Below are 2,500 nucleotides of genomic sequence, written 5' to 3' on the forward strand. Positions count from 1 at the left end.
GTCTGTACTAAAAACTATGATAATTTCCATAATAATTATGGCTGTCATGAATATTATGAAAATTAAGTAGGGGGGAAACAAGATTATAATGACAATGATTATGACATTATTGGAACAATGACGGTAAGAAATTTGCAGGGGATGGTAAAGATAGTGAAGATCAGAACGAAACCATTTATATCTATATCTATATCTATATATATATATATATATATATATATATATATATATATATATATATATGTGTGTGTGTGTGTGTGTGTGTGTGTGTGTGTGTGTGTGTGTGTGTGTGTGTGTGTGTGTGTGTGTGTGTGTGTGTGTGTGTGTGTGTATTTATGATGAATATGAGAAATATATGATAAAGAAGAACCTGGTTAATAGCATCATTCCCAAATGAACGATAAAAGAATCAGGATTAAAAAGGATCGCGTCCTGTGCTGTGAAATTCGTTCATGTCATCCACTCGGGACATAAATCTTCCAAGTGCTGAGTTGTATGTCAAATAGCGGGCATTGCAAGAAGGCGAAGGAAGAAAGAGGATAAAGAGAATTGCGAGGGAGGATGAAAATGGGATAGAAGTAATAAGGGGGAAGGGAAGCGAGAAATAGAGAGAATAGGAGAAAAAAATAGGTTAAAAAAAGGATGGAAGTAATGTAATTATTTTCATTATATTCATGATAAAGCGAATGACGGTTTTGATAATAAACACTGCCCGTGATAACGATAAGAACCCAAGCAATGATAATGATAACAATGCTAAGAATAATAGCGATTTTAATAACAAAATTGACCCCGAAGTGAACGAAGATAACCGTGAGAGTACACATCTTATGGCATGACCTCTGACCTATCATGCGATCCGCCAGCACATGCACATAAATGGCAGATCCGCAAGTGTAACGACGGGTGTGCGCTGTGTATTACCACGGGCATTGGCATCCATCATGGGTAATTGCCAGGGGTCGTTGGGCATTTGTGTACCTGGGGATGGTATGAAGGGCGGGGTGGGTGAGGGGCGGGGGAGGGGAGGAGGAAATACATGCATGAGAGAGGAATATGGAGGAGGGGACAGAGGGGCGGAAGGGGAAGGATAAACGTAGAAGAGGAAGAACAAAGGGAAGAGATGAATAGGAAGAAAGGGGGTGGGGGAGAGAGAAGGGAATTATAGTTTCTCGGAAATAATGATACGAAAAAAGACGAAAAGATAGATACGAAGAAGGGTTGGGAAGAAAAAAGAAAAAAGAAAAAACTTTTCCTTCTTCGGAATGTAAGAGAAATACACGAAAAGCGAAAGAGCTAAAGGAAGGAAAGGAATGGAGGGAGTTATTAGCGTGTGAGAATGCAAGGTCAGGCTCTCCCGCGTGGCACTCGGCGCCTCTAACAGGTGAGAACGTGGCACTCTCCCTCCCCCCTCCCTCCTCCCCCCCCTTCTCCTTCCCTGTGCGCATAGGGGGAGAGGGGGAGAGTGACAGAAATTTATTTGTACTATGCTGCTTTATTTTGTTTCGTTGTGAAATAACGCTTTCTGTTTTCAGTTAAACAAATGGACGGGAGTGAAAAGGCTATAGTTTAATATTTTACAAAATTGAATAACACGAAAATATTTGACAGAACTCGGCGGTTCAGAACTCGGAAACAGCGAGCGAAATATTCATTACCTCCAAAAAAATGCTTATACATTTTTTTTTTTTTCTAAACTGTATAGCGGATGAAATTTTCTCGCTTTTGAATAAACCAACAGCATAAACTAACCATATGTGGGGGGGAGGGGGGAGGGGAGTTTGGGGGGGGGGGGAGAAAAGGGTTCCCCACATGGTTCGGAACCGGAAGTACTGTAGGCGCCGGTTCAGGTGTGACTATTACGGAGAGAAGCAGAACGGGGAACCGAATGGGGGGGTATGAGGAGAGACAGGAGGGGGAGGGTTATGAGGAGAGACAGGAGGGGAAGAGTATGAGGAGAGACAGGAGGGGGGGGTGGCATGAGGTGAGACAGGAGGAGGGGTATGAGGAGAGACAGGAGGGGGTATAAGGAGAGACAGTTGGTGGGGTGTTGCATGAGGTGAGACAGGAGGGGTATGAAGAGAGACAGGAGGGGGGTATGAGGAGAGACAGGAGGGGGGTATGAGGAGAGGACAGGAGGGGGAGTGAGGAGAGAGACAGGAGGTGGGGGTATGAGAGAGACAGGGAAGGGGGTATGAGGAGAGACAGTTGGTGGGGTGTTGCATGAGGTGAGACAGGAGGGGAAGGGTATGAGGAGAGACAGTTGGTGGGGTGTTGCATGAGGTGAGACAGGAGGGGAAGGGTATGAGGAGAGACAGGAGGGGGGTGGCATGATGTGAGACAGGAGGGGGTATGAGGAGAGACAGGAGGAGGGGTATGAGGAGAGACAGGAGGGGGGGTATATGAGGGAGAGACAGGAGGGGACAGTTGATGGGGTATTGCATGAGGTGAGACAGGAGGGGGGTATGAGGAGAGACAGGAGGGGGTGGCATGAGGGAGA

The 2,500-nt window shown here is 45.6% G+C and overlaps 1 protein-coding gene across 2 annotated transcripts in view; it reads left to right on the forward strand.

The window, feature by feature from the left end:
• LOC113818529 (fibroblast growth factor receptor-like 1) overlaps positions 1–2,500 on the forward strand; it is a gene marked incomplete at its 3' end in the record, with an annotated part of 455,734 nt that overhangs the window by 292,794 nt on the left and 160,440 nt on the right.

This window comes from Penaeus vannamei, chromosome 30 (genome assembly GCF_042767895.1).
Source record: "Penaeus vannamei isolate JL-2024 chromosome 30, ASM4276789v1, whole genome shotgun sequence".
NCBI lineage: Eukaryota > Metazoa > Arthropoda > Malacostraca > Decapoda > Penaeidae > Penaeus > Penaeus vannamei.